Source organism: Phalangium opilio, unplaced genomic scaffold (assembly GCF_054372755.1).
Source record: "Phalangium opilio isolate 3A_F unplaced genomic scaffold, DU_Popi_V2 ptg000070l_1, whole genome shotgun sequence".
Lineage (NCBI taxonomy): Eukaryota > Metazoa > Arthropoda > Arachnida > Opiliones > Phalangiidae > Phalangium > Phalangium opilio.
The window spans coordinates 13447627-13461676 of record NW_028324182.1 but is presented as its reverse complement, the minus strand read 5'-3'; the positions used below and the strand labels follow the sequence as shown (position 1 = coordinate 13461676).

Here is a 14050-nt window from a genome sequence, read left to right as displayed (position 1 = left end):
TTTAGGCTATGGTACTCTACCACTCTTCCTCTCAACTGAACTCGCGGGTATATACAAAAGCACGCAGTCACTACGCACACCCAATGTACTTACCCTACATAGGAGTAGTAAGCCAGAATTGGTGGGAGATCCGAATTCTAGGTCCCGTTTACATTTGTACCATTATGTTTATCACTAGATCCAACTGAAAGGAGGAGCTGAAAATGTACAAATAAATATTTTATAATACAATGGTGCAAGGTACTTCAACACGTCATAGATTAACGCTCATTTAAAGTAATTAGAAGTGGGTTAGAACTTTGGTACGACGCGTGCAATTTCTATGTACTTCCAACTCAGACTTGAAGAATTAAAATTGCAAAAATGAACAATTCAATTACAGGCACGACTCTCACTCAATCTAACTACTGTTTGCGAACTGAACCCATACCAGTTGGGACATAGTTTTCTTGAGCAAAGAGAGTGAAGAGATATTGAGCGAGACCGACCGCTATATATGTAATTTTTTATTTCTAGCTTTCCGATGATGGTCTGTTTGGTATAAGGAAGAGAGTGAGTGGAAGAGCTAGCTAGCTATGGCTCCGTACCACCAACATATAACGAGAGGCATTTTTATCGCGTTGCTCGGAGTCTCGGTTCAATAATACACAACCGATTTTTCTCACTCGCAGCCTCCCAAACCCCGTATCAAATATAGTTGGGAGAGAGAGAGAGAGAAAGAGAGAGAGAGTTATGAAGGATTTCTCTTATTTTTCTCTTCCATCCCCTGTGTTCCCGCATCTTTTCTCTCGTCGTCGTCTATAGGAAGAGATATTGGCCTTCTCGCGGAGGTGGACGGGAGACGTCAAAACAAACTAGTGATCAACGGCTGCACCTTCGGGCACCCACTATTATTGAACTTCCCTGCTCGCCGCACCGTGCAATTGCGCGGCCACCAACGCCATCAGGTCAAAAAATGAGGTCTGATGGTTTCCAACGACGACGAAAATATGAACGATATATATATATTTTTTTCCAAGAAGTTAGGATTGAGGGAGGGGGCGGAAAGATATAACCGCGAATCCGAGACCATTATTTGAAGTAAAATATACCCGAAGAATCCATAAATCTGTCACCACACTCTAAGGAATGTGTTCTAACGAGAGAAAGAGAGAGAGGGGGAAGTTTACTTCGATTTATAATCTTCTATCATTTCATTTACCATCTATCTACCAAGGACCAAAGTCCTTTCGATATCAAAAACATTAGGATCGCGGAGAGGGGGGGGGAGGGCGAAAAATAAGTAGAAAATACCGAACGATTTGGAGATGGGAAATGACGAGATATTCCCGGTAAAAATAATCATCCCGAGTCTTGAGCTCCTTCATCATTTTTCAGAATGAAAATGGACTAGGAGGAAAGGTATTCTCGTCTTAGAAAATGCTTATTTTCCTTGCCTATTTTTGAGGTAGACTTTCACGGTGAAAACTGTCAGGTCAGACTTCTAAATGACGGTATATAAGCTTTCAAGGAAAAGCTTATTGGTATTATACCTATTTTCGTGGAGTACGGGAGAGATTGCCTATCCTGCAGCTCAATATCAACCATTAATCTATCGAGGGTGTAAGTATTTGTCAAAGCAGCGTGGAATGGAATGGAGGTAGGCCAGCATTTCTATCACCTAGAAACTCACACACTAACCCATTAGTAACGGAAAGCTTTCACAGCAGTCTTATATCAACTTCGTCTCTCCTCCTACCTTATAGTTTAATTCGTCCTATCGGTGCCTAACTTAAAGAGGGAAGGGTAGTTCAAAGTATAGACGCATCCATTTCTCAACATTAACAGCTTCAATCTGTACGCCGAGACAACACAATGGAGTGTAAGTTTCAGCGGAAGGTTTAGGTTTGGTACAACTAACACGTCTACCTGTTAATAACGTATACCCCCATTTCTCTAAATTCAACATTACTCCGCGAATAGAAGTACGTACGTGTCGAAAACCTTTCGTCACAGTGTTGCAAAGAAGCGGAAAACATTATACGACTACATTAAGAGTTTAGAATACTCGGAATACGCTAGAAAGGGTGACAGCGAGAAGGGTAAAAAGCCATCCTAGAAACATAAGAGCTCAAATGGTCTGGATAACTCATCCATATCATATGAAAGGCTGTTATGGAAACACGCCGCGTGGGGACGGACCTACATATCTGAAATATTTCACGCGAGTGTACTCAAAGAGTTAAAGGATACTACATACACTACAATGCCCTCCCACAAATTTCTTTCCCCAAAGTTTCTCGGGACAAGGGGACGACGTTACATCTTTTTTTTCTTTCTGGTCCTCCCTTTTTGCATTTTCGTTTTGAATGATGACTACGCGTTTAGTACTCTAAAAACTAGGGGATTTTTTTAGGAAAAAAGGGGTTAACAGAATAGTGGGAGAGAGTGGGCCCCCAAAAAAATCTCTTAATATTCGTCTGAGTGTCGCGAGATTTTCTCTCATTTCGACCCCAGCTATAGTGGAAGAAAGGGGTTTTAGCAAACGACCAGAGAAAAGTAGCTGAGCGCTATAGCTATAGGAGAAGTCGCGAAAAAGGGTTATGAAAAAAATTTGGGCGAAGAAAACAAGATGAGGACGCCACATTTAAACCCCTTTTATCTTCAAATCATATTTAAATATAATCCAAAGTTCATGGTGATTTATTGGTGGAGTTTTAAGGATATCTTCCAGCGTTTATCTACCTATTTAATGACGAGTAATAGTCATTGCTTATCATCGCAATGAATTAAACTTAGGATTTATCTTTCACCTAAAACCAGAAGGCTCAAAAAAATAAATGAAAAACCCCAACAACACTTTAATTTCTAGAGTTAAAAATATTCCCTTGTATCACACGAAAAAGTATAAAAAAATAAATTCAGAAGTCATCCTGAAAAGGGTTGAGAAAGAGAACAAGGGGATGCTTGATCAGAGAGTGGGCGTAAAAACGAGAAGCTCAAGAGAAGCGGCATTTTTAAAGGAATCTCCATCCCTTCTTCCTTAAAAAAATGGAAGGGTTGAGAGTGCCAGAAGAGAAGTTACATACAAGAGTTAAAAAAAATTGGTGGGTGTTAAGAGATTTTTTTTTGTCTTCATCCAAGGCTCAACCCTTTTACGAACAAACCCAAAGAGGTCGGTGGCGTCTGCTTTTAAATGAATAATCTCATAGCACTGATTGAAGTTTTTGTTTTGCATCCCAGGAAAAAATTTAACCCTCCTTCACGGTTTTCATTTTTTTCTTGGGATGTAAGGGTTAGAATTTTTTTTGCGTCGCTAGGATGATGGGATACGAGAAACTTGACTGATGAAGATAGATCCGCGAGCCAAGCCATTGCGGAACTACTTGTAAAAAAAAACCAAGGGAAATGGGAGGATGAATTTTTGACTCTCTATGTACCATGTAGCCATTTGACAATCATCCCCCAGTCGCGGTAACCGTTACCCAAAAGACAACCCCACACCCTTGGTGATAGGACAAAGAGGTTTTTACAATATCCGCGAGAAAGGGTAAAATGACGATTTAATATCAGGTCCTTATATTTTCCCAAAGATGGCCGAGTGTGTGGGGAACTTTTTCTTCAAATATTTTTTAGTTATTTCGCTGAGTGACATTTACCCCTTTCAGTTAAAAAAAAAATTCCTAATATTGGATGCACCCAAAAAATTTAAAGATGGTTTTCATTTTGGAAAAGTGCACGCTGTTTTTTCTTAGATAAACTTTAAAGAATATGAAAAATACGTTGGTTTTCTTGGATATTATTACGGTATGATGCTAAATATTCACTAACCTAATGAGAAAGAAAATAATTAGAAGAAATTGAAGTTCTGCATGCGTGGAAACGTCATTAAATTCCAAGTTGAACTTTTCAAATATATATTTCATATCATTCTTACACAAATTGATCCTTGCAAGAAAAAAATCTAGATCAAATACTAGGGTAGGTAAGTCATATTCCAGTATAAAAGTAATAAATCTGGATATTACCTAGTTCAGCCAGGCGAAGTATAATATCCGCGAAATTTTCAATGAAAAAAATATATATATTTCGCTGAAAAAAAAAATGGGGTCCCTGGTTCCCGATTTTAGATCCCTTGGAGAAAGATCCTCCGCCCTTTTGTGATACACTATGAATATGTAAATAATAGCACCCCTACCACCCGATATCCCTTATAAGGGAAGAAATATAAGTCTAAGGAAAAGGTATAATACGAAAAAATACGCCGCGCTTTTCAATCCCCGCGCCGTATAAGAGGGATCAGAGGTAGCTCTTATTACGTATAGCATCGACCAAGACGCACAATGACCCCATTATAAGGGGTATTCCTACACCCCAGAGTTTGCAAAATACTCCCAAGAATTCTGAACTATCTGTAACGTAGGCCTAAATCAATTCAGACAGCTAGGCTTAGGGTTGGCCACTCTGTGTTTAAACCGCAGACGACGCGAGATCACGAGCTAGAATTAAGGATTAGAAAAAACGGTTTAAACAGCAGACGACGTGAGATCACGAGCTAGAATTAAGATCTAAAAATAAAAAAATATAAAAAACATTAACATTATTTATTTATTTATTTGCTACTAATAGTACATATAAGCCACTAGGGCTCGGTTAGTACCTCAGAAAAAAAAAAGAAAAAAAAATAGGTAAATTTAAATCACGAATCTCTTATCATTTTCGTCATGGAAAAGCCTAAATTCATGGAAACCGGTAGAAATTCATGGTAAGGGGTCATGCCAACGCCGTTTCAAAAGGTATAGGCCTACACTGCCTTAGAAAAGCATTTTTATATCCATGATATAAAGAAATATATATACCCCCCCCCCTTCTCCGAAAAAAGGATATCACTAAACCTATACGTTCTAGGGTCGCCCCTTTATTACAAGGCACAGCTATAAGCTATATAGTAGGTAAGTAAGCAGGGTCTTTAACAAAGAAACCCGTACTGGGGTGTATAGTAAGTAATACTATGAGGCCGATATATAGAATAAGGTTAGCCACAATCTATAGGAGTGGCGTTACCGCTACAAGGCCGCAGAGAAACGATCATGGCCCTATCCGTACATTATACTTTGAATATTTTTTTTCTCCACGACATTTTCCAGAACGTGAATGATGGTGAAATTCACGCGTTGGGTCATGGTAATATGGCCAGCGTAAGACGAGGATAGTATATGCCCCTTACTTATAAAGGAATTGTGAAATGCTATCGTTAAAAATAGGCTTAGTAATTATTGGTCCCTCGATCTGATCTCAATATTTTCAAGGAATACTTCTCAAAAACAACATCATTAAAATGTATTTCTATACAGTTACAAAAGGAATAACGAGGTATCAAAATCCACCACGTATTACGCTCTCTTTGCAACAACAACAACTAGGTTTAGGAATGACCTAGGTCTATTTTTTGGTCCACTTCCTTTTTGTTGCGCGTCACAAATTCTCAGGATCAGGCGTAAACTAGTAAACAATCCTGATTGACAAGTTCGTGGATAAATTTTACGGTCGCGAACGAGGCTAAAAGCTAAGCCTAGCTCAAAGCGAAGGAATACTCCATTAGATATTATTTCGAGGGCGTCAAAGCAAAGCGAGTATACCGGGAGCAATTGAGAGCAAAGGCGGGAAAGGCATCCGAGGATATTGGAGCGGAGAGAAGATGGGATATGGTGTGTGCGTGTGTATATATTATAGGTATACATGAGCGGATTTTAGGAGAAGGATTCCCAGGTTATGGTAAGTACGAAGCTCTCGATAGAATAATAAGGCTAATTAGGAGAGAGAGAGAGCGCGCGATGTATCCGAGTCGAGAGAGTCCAGCAATATACACCGTATACAGGGAAGGAATGGCGTAGAGAAGCCCCGATGTGGTGTATACTCGGAAGTTGATCAACTCGGAAATATTTATATTTTAGATGTTAATTTCCAAGCCTTTATACGTCGGGATTGTAAACTTATACCGTTTCTGAAACGTAAATATCTTTCCACGGGATTTATGGATGATGATTGGAAGGGACGTGTATAGTGTACGGTTTCTCGCGATCTTAAGAGGTTGAGAAAATATCTTTGGTTTAATCAGCTTCCGGGTGTAGTATAGTATAGTAGTAGAGCTAGCGTGTCGGAGTCAAAGGCGGCTTATTTGCATGGCGCGTTTCTCCGCCGGTCTCGTCTTAAATTCGAGCAATTACCGGACCTCGTTCGCGACCGAGCGCGGCTTTTGGCAAGCGCACCTGAGAGAGCCCGCAAATGAGTGGTTAAGAACCGCCGAATAATTAATGATAATTAATGCCCAAGCAACATCGACGACCGTAATTACTCCAAAGAGAAGCGGCGCCCGGGCAAGCCACGCGAAAATCCGAGACTTTTGGGGGCCCAACCGGGCTTCGTCCGCAATTCCCGCGCGCTAACTTACAAAATAACGAGAAAAAATAAAGAAAAACTAACATTTCGTTCCTGAATCTCACCAAAAACGATATAAACGGTGCTTGTACAGCGTGAATGGAATGAAAATGAGATCAGGTACTAGCTAATAACACGTCCTTTGTCTTTGAAAGACCAAGGCCCGATAAAATCATTCTCCCTTTCCGTAAGAAGGTCGTACGAACCTAGAAACGAGGCCATATAATCAAATAATTTTTGGCGCTCAGACGTGACGTCAAACACGAACGTATAGGAGACTTCTACCAACATACATCAAAGTGTTTGGTTAATATTGACTTAATTGGGCCTATGGGGACCCGAGATTATAATCAAAAGACATAAAGTCATTGAGTGTCTCAACTTCTCTTAAGCCTAATCTATGGTCGTTCTGACGTCAGTGGCGGCATATTGGAACCAACCAGCTTGCTCTAAAACATTGCCGCTTTTCTAATCATAGACGGGGATAAGCTGTCGAAAGGAATCTGAATTATAATGTATCGTTACCATTTGCACTGGGGTCCCAAAAAGTTTTACCAATAGCAACGAAAACATTAGCGCGAGGTTTATATCATCTCGGGTATCGTTAATCGGTCCCCAACACATTGGCGGGCCGATATTAGAAAAGAGGCAGCCTAAAATAATATCAAAACGGGGTGTCTATAGCCTATACCCACCTTCAATCTATCAGCAACAGCCCGCGTACTCCAACATATCCAATGAAAATGGGGAGAACCAAAGTAAAACGCTTGGAGAAGAAAAGATCAGAGAAAAATAACATTGGACAACCAAAATACTCCGAATGTAGGCTGCGGGAATGGGCTGCCGATTTGATAAAAAAGCCGCCCAATTTGGCGATGTTAAGCGTTTTACTGAATCACTAAGGAAAAGCTAACATTAGGCTCACCCCTGTAGAAGTTTTCCAACTGCTATACATCAGTGTACTGATTAAAGCCAACTTTCAGGGTATTCTTTATTTCATCTGGGAGATTTACAGACAAAATTTGGCTATTTCTTTACTGATCTTTGGCTACCATATCTGGCTAAATCTGGCAGTCCTGCATTAACCCATATACAAGCCAGGAATTCCAAACCCCAACCCCAAGCCGCTGTCCGTTCACGACGCCGAGGCACATTGAGTAAATTCTACTGCCAGAATAATATACAGGCCATATACGCTACCATACCCCTAAAAGAAATCTAGAATAAGGGGGTCTCCTCATGCCCCACGGTCCCCACCAGACAAAAAATGGATGGTTCAGGGGAGCACTGGTATAGGTCTGTTCACCCATTGTGTAACAGCTGCGGCTAATCGTTGGAAGGCCCCAAAAACCGGCTGTTGGCTTCATGGGGTCGAGTTCTTTACTATTTTTTTCTCCAAAAGTCTCCTATGCTCTTTGGGTTGCAAAAAATAGAGTGAAATCATATCGTTATTGAAAAGATACCATATCGAGATGGTACCCCCCCCCCTTCCTGGTATCACATTATGAGTATCTCAGATTGTAAACAGCTCGAGGGAATACGCAATAGGATATTTGATTTCAGAAGGTTAATGAGGGAGAATTATTGAATCCATAAGTTAGATAGGGTGATAGCGTTTTACAATATTAACGCATTCTACGCGAACAAAGATGCAGGTATATGAGTTTATATGGTTTCAAAAAAGACGGTTTAAAGTTTCCTACGCGTTTTATATAAAAGATTTTAAGTCGTTTATCAAAGTTCGTCATCTTTTTTGGGCCCCTGGTCCACGCGCTTCTTTGGGATGAAATCAATACGCGGTATTCACTCCATTTTGTCGTCTTATCACTGCAAGAGTAATTATCTTCCACGAAAATCAAGATATACTTACGATACTTTAGAATTAAGACAATTCTGAATTCTGCTGAAGAATGTAAAACTGCGTCTCTAAAAAATGTTTACCAAAACGGTCATGGTCATGGATATTATGAAATGGAAAATAAAATATTATACTATGAATTTAATAAGTTATAGCATGAATACGAAACGTTTTAAAATGCCCTGATTCTGTACTTTATTGTATTAAAGGCGATATGTTATTCCTGGGGAATATAAAATCAATATATCATTGATTCTCTTTATATATAAAAAAGTCTTGTTATGTCTACTTCAGCTAAAGTATATAAAATGATGCTACATTATAAGGTGTCTAAGAATAGATGACGTTTTATAATAGAGAGGAAGTGGGCTTTTCGCGCCACAAACATTGTGATACAGGGACAAATCTGCAAACGCAAAAAAAAGAGGCCCTATTTTTATTCTCATGCATGAGCCTGGATAATATAAACTATTGACCCGTGAAATCAAGCATGGACAAAACAGGGCTATAAAAATAAATCAAGGTAGACTATACTATGTATAATATTATGAAATATATTATTCGGTAGAGGCTGCAGGAAGGAATAAACTAAGTATAGGCGAATAAAGGTGACTTCCCATATAAGCAAGTGGGTTAGGCCTCTGCATCGCCATAGAGAGAGACTGGTTCAAATATTTATATTCATAATTCAATTTAATCTATAACTTAATCATTCACGGTTTAACAAGATTGCCACTCAAAACAAGATAACCTTAAATATTTGCGCAAAAGAGGCCTGAATATGGTTCTAATAAAAATCTATGATGTTTACCTTCAACTTCAAAACCCTAGAATGAATGAAATACGGAAGTATATACGCTATGAAATCTGGGAATTATCTACTTAGGGTATAAGGTAAAAAAAATCAGGGAGGCACAAAAACGTCAGGGACTAGGGCAGGCTCCGTACCATTTACATTTAGAATAAACAAACTTGAGTCTTTGGCAGCGAAAGAGGGTGAACATCAAAACTGCGACGACGCAAATGCACACAGAGATAGACTATGGGATTGAAAATAGTAGGGATAGCCAAAAGTAAACCTCAACATGAAATAGGCTGATAGCAATAAGGGGAAACCAACTTCCATTTAGCGCGCCCGCGTGGGGAAAAGTTCAGTCAGGGAGAACTAGGGCCTCCTTTAGTCTAGGAAGGGCTGCCTGCATGGACGCCATATTCAGGAGGGACTAGATTAAACTAAAGGAAACGGTGGAAGGTTATTAGGTTAATGTTTGATTTGAGTAGAATCGTCACTTTTTAGTCCGTGTTATAGATACAGTCCATGGCACCACAGTACCACGATTCCAATGATATTTTCCCAACATACCCGATGTCGAAAGGGAGGTTTGGAGGAGAAGAATGGGTATGGGAGAGAGTTGACATTCGATATCGCGAGAGGGCAGTTACATCGGGGTGGCTCGCAAGCTCCTCTCGTTGAGGGAATCCAAGCAAGGAGCCCCTACACTATATCCACCACCTCTATAGGATTTGGACCCTTCTATTTACTGACCTCCCTACTAATGGAAGGAATATGAGTCAGCGATTCCTAAAGCTCTATATCCCACCTTGGTCCGCGCGTTATCCCGAGCGCGACGACGTTGTTCCGACCCCCCTTTCACCCCCTCCCCCCGGAATTCCCAACGGGGATTGGATAAAGGGGACAAGCTCGATGGGTTTTAGCGGTAGTACAGTAGCTATTCGGAAACGGTCGGGCTCTCCTATCCATAGCGTGGTTCTAGAATGGTAGATAAAAGAGAAATTCGGGTGATGCCAGGGAGATTTTTGAAAAGGGTCTCCTCTCCCCGTAATACTTCCCGCCATAAGCGAGGGTGGTGTATGGACTAGGGCTAGGACCCGCTGGAATAGATTGGCGAGCCCTTAGGCCGCAAAACCCGCAGCTGCCGCAAGCTACCGGCTGTAAGCACGCGCGAGGAAAAAGGTTTTTCGGACCCCCTGATAATCCCCCTTCCATCCGCAGAGTGAACAAGAAATAGTGGGCAGACTGGCCCCGAAATTAGAATCAAATCCAGCAACGTTCTCTCATTTTTTATAGTTTCCCCTCTCTCCTTACCTCTCTAAACCCGATTTTTAACAAAAGGGTCTCCGACGACCCCTCTCTCTGATCGGAAGCTGCGTATATGGGGTTTTAACGCTGCACTATGATCCCGCCGCAAGCTATGATCCCCGGGAAAAAAGGTTTTTTATTTTGAAATTCACTTTTCCAGTTTTCCTCTTCCGCGGCCTCTCTTTCGTCAGTTGTGATTGTGACTGACGCGGTAGATGGAAAGCGTGATAATATAACACGTCAACTGACGTACTAGTACATCAAGATAAATACTGTACACGTAGTGTAATTTATTAACCAATGATTCATTAAGATAAAAATAATTGAAGTGATGAGAAAAGTTCGGTTAAAACTCCCGCTTCCATTCTACGTAAAAATAATAGCCTATTTTTGTACACTGTTTAGATATTTCTTCAATAAATATTAATCGCGAAAAATTAGGCGTGTCACTCGTGTCTTTTCGTTTTAACATCGGTGTTTATCGGTTCTCAGTTTTACTCCTTTGAGGGTGAAGCTTTTAAAAGTTTTAAATATACTATACACCTTCCGAATAAAGTCTAATTGTGACGAATGGTAGCCACGCTGTATATACGTTTAAAAGGGGTAGACAGATCTGGACGGTGGTACTATAGGTTCATATTCGGGAAAAGAGGTTCTCTTTCTAGGTGTACATCTCGAGGGACACGGAGACGGGAGAAATACTACTAGCTTGATTCTAGGAATAAGTAGAAAGCTAACACGTCCGGCGCTTAAAGGAATGTCGAGACTAGACTATGTACTAAAAGCGCCAACCCTCTTCAAACCATGAGCACTCTGTTTGGCGCGAAGAGATTGCGCCCGCCGCCGGAGTGGATAGAATCGGTGAGAGATCCCTTTCTCTATTAAAGCGAAGCGAGACTGTTTAGGGGCTTCAAAGTGAGTGTCCGCTAACAACGGAAAGCCATTCGCGGCTGCCCCGGGTCCCTCTTCCTTCCCAACTCTCTCAGCAAACCTCGGGCAGATGCGAAATATGCATTAGAGAACTCGGTTGCCCTCCTTCAAAGCCCAAAACAACTCGACTTCACTTCGCTTTCGAATTTGTAAACAAAGATTTATAGTGTTTTGCCTTACGGTCAATTCTAGCATACCCTATTTTCTCTCCTACCAGACATCCCTACACGCTAGTTCCTCCTCTTAAATTTTACACTGCCCCCAAATATCCCTGTTGAAAGAAAAAGTCCGGTTGGCCATTGCGGAGAAAAAAGCCAAAATTTGCGGAATGTATAGAGGTCACGAAGAGCTTTTAAATCACGAATGATTACGATGTCGTTGGATGGTCAATGGTTGAAACTTGAAATTCGCGGAAAACCGTCACACAACTTTCGGATAACCATACAGCTAGGTATATTGGAAAATGAAGATAAGTTTCACTTTTTCGGTGATTTACGGTTGATTTCGCTCTCTTTTAACTAAACAGGGGTTTTCGATTTTACCAAAAACACCGCAATGCATTGTCTAAATTTTTTGAGGGACTGAGTAGGCATTCGAGTAAAACAAAGTGCTAATGTTAAGTTCTTTCAAATAATCATAAAATTTTAATTGAAGGCTTAGAGTTGTATGTTGAGCTAAGAATTATTTTCGCCAGCTTACCAATCATAACTCAATCACATCGTAATGATGACATGTGAGAAGCGCTAGAAATCACTTCTACAGTATTTTGACAATGAATAGACATAATACCACTTCGTTAGTAGTTATCATCGTCATCTTTACCACCATCCATAAACCTAAATCTTTATCACGGAGCTTATATATTTTCTTAACCGGGTGGCTAAGACGCGGATGGATAGAGCTCTTGATTGGCTTCATCTGTTTCCATCAAGAAGCGGAGCGACTGGACAGAGAGAAATGGCTGAAACCTATAGAAACTGAACGGGAGTTGAGTGATAACCGCCAAACGGGGAAGCCAACTCTCTGATCGCCACCAGACTTTAAAGCGAGCGAGCGTGGGGGACGAAGAACTACCTATAGAAAACAATAGGGCATGTTCTCCCGACTTCTCATAGATTCCAACATACTAGGGCAATCGCCTACGACTGTCACCACGTTCATGGGTGCTTTTAAAAGAAATAAGAACTTTCCAAGCTCGACTCCCAGAGCCTCATTTTTATTCCTTTTGTTTTTCTCTCACTGCAGGCACTGAAAAAAAGGTGGCGGTGAACTTTTGGGCGCGCGCTTTGTTTCGAGTTTTCTTAAGACTAGAATAAGCTTTTATCGTTTTTCTTGGTTTATTCCGGAGAGAGGAGAGTATGGACCGCTCGCTATACGTCAGGCCCAACTGAGACCAGAGGGGTGGAAGCGATTGAGACAAACCCTTCCCGTATCCAACCCTAACCCACCCTACCCTGATGGGCACTACATCGCTAAGATTCACCAGAAGGTAGCGCTATTATCAAGACGCTATTTTAAATTTATCGCTCTCAATCGAATTGGGATCGTAGGGTACCCCTGTTCCGTTAGGTTCCGTATTGGGTACCTTTCTCCTCCTAGAAGGATGGTCCTCCGAGTGTATAAGTTGGATGAAACTAGAACGCTATAGATCACTTTCAACTTTCAAGCTCAAAGGGATCGAGATTTATTCCCCAGGGCAAACTTTTGCTATATCCCCTTTAGAATAAATAGCGCGAGTTCCGAAATGATTGGAACTCAAACTCCAGATGAAGAGTGGAAGGGTACAGCGAACTCAGTCATCATCAGTTTAAACGCGTGCCTATAATGATTGAGATTCCTCGCACAGATGGAAACATCTATCGCATTTTTTTCTTTTCTACATCCGAAATATCTAAATTCTAAAACTTCTCATGGTTGAATTCGGCAAACGATTCATCTCTTTCGATGAGAGAAATGGGCGAGGGTTGGCGCAAAAATGCTAAGATCCGTTAAGCCTAATGAAAAAGCTTCCGGAAAACACTTTGGGATTGGGATCATTCGAAGATCGTTATAAAAAAATTTTATCTTTAAAGACGGGGAAGTCAATCCCATGCACTAGCTATATAGTAGAGGGGAGAGGGTTCTATTGAAGCATCCTTCGACTATAGATGGATAGATAGAGATTGGAAAAGAGAGAGAGACGGCCCGGCCGGCTTTTCGACGAGATCAAGTTTTAAACCAATTGACTCGGAGAAACGCTTTGAAAAGCGTTAAAGACGAATATACAGACTATAAAAAAAAATAAGATGGAACTTTTTTCTTCTCTCGAAAAGTATACGGGTTTTGGGATCTATAAGACTGGCCGCTTTTTGGGCAAACTTGGCAAAGAGATAAACTGGGCGTTTGAGCCCTTTGTGACCCTCTGACTCTTCCAAACTAAGAGGAGAAAAAAAGTTTTCAAACTCCAAGATGAAGGAAGCATCACGAAGTCGGGCTTAAATCAAATCTGAAGATGGCGGGCAATAGGCGATGGCAAGTAAGGAGACTTTTCCTTCGTTCGTTCGCCGAGAGGATAAAGATAGATATAGGAGACCCACCTTCCTCCCACGCATCGCTTTTTCATGGTTTTCCCCGCAGTCACTATACTATTACTAAGAATGGAGAAGGCTGCGCTTTCTACCCTAATGACCCTCAACTTCTTTCCCGCCTCCATACTTCGCTGCATATTAGCACCCACACGTTATATCGTTTACTATACTGTATAT

General features: G+C 40.9%; 1 protein-coding gene and 1 long non-coding RNA gene across 3 annotated transcripts in view; one reads left to right on the top strand and one right to left on the bottom strand.

The window, feature by feature from the left end:
* Positions 1–176, bottom strand: part of LOC149661780 (transcription initiation protein SPT3 homolog) — a 35945-nt gene extending 35769 nt beyond the window's left edge. The window contains exon 1 of one of the 2 annotated variants that reach the window (XR_016369039.1): positions 94–175. The gene's annotated coding sequence lies outside the window, so the exon portion shown is untranslated. Of the gene's footprint in view, positions 1–93 lie in introns of both variants that reach the window. The other variant, XM_089843736.1, reaches the window with a different exon arrangement.
* Positions 177–8917: 8741 nt separating this feature from the next.
* LOC149661779 (uncharacterized) lies at positions 8918–12412 on the top strand. The gene is made up of 2 exons (XR_016369042.1): positions 8918–11757; positions 11833–12412. It is a non-coding gene; the product is annotated as an uncharacterized LOC149661779 (long non-coding RNA).
* The last annotated feature ends 1638 nt before the right edge of the window (positions 12413–14050 follow it).